Source organism: Penaeus monodon, chromosome 31 (genome assembly GCF_015228065.2).
Source record: "Penaeus monodon isolate SGIC_2016 chromosome 31, NSTDA_Pmon_1, whole genome shotgun sequence".
In the NCBI taxonomy this organism is placed as follows: Eukaryota; Metazoa; Arthropoda; class Malacostraca; order Decapoda; family Penaeidae; genus Penaeus; species Penaeus monodon.
The window spans coordinates 8917557-8917829 of NC_051416.1; the positions used below are offsets into that span (position 1 = coordinate 8917557).

At 33.7% G+C, this 273-nt stretch overlaps 1 protein-coding gene across 1 annotated transcript in view; it reads left to right on the forward strand.

Moving 5' to 3' along the window:
- LOC119592881 (protein turtle homolog B-like) overlaps nucleotides 1-273 on the forward strand; it is a gene marked incomplete at its 3' end in the record, with an annotated part of 32862 nt that overhangs the window by 13775 nt on the left and 18814 nt on the right.

The following is a 273-nucleotide window of genomic DNA, read 5'->3' on the forward strand; positions in this document are numbered from 1 at the left end:
ATTTGGTATAGTTTCTGTGAATGGGAACAGCCCTGAATTATGATAATACCAAAATACACGATCAGGAATAGTAAATCACATGATAATAGATAATAAGTTAATGATATAGAGTCCGTGTACTGCCCCATCAAAACAAGTAAATAGGTTTGTTCACGTCTATATAAAGCTGCTAAAGTTACTGTAGAGGCAGAAAGCTGTAATAATGTCTTACTTTATCGCACAGAACTTTCTTAAAACTTTGGTCAGCTTCATATATAACTTGCACTCGTAAAG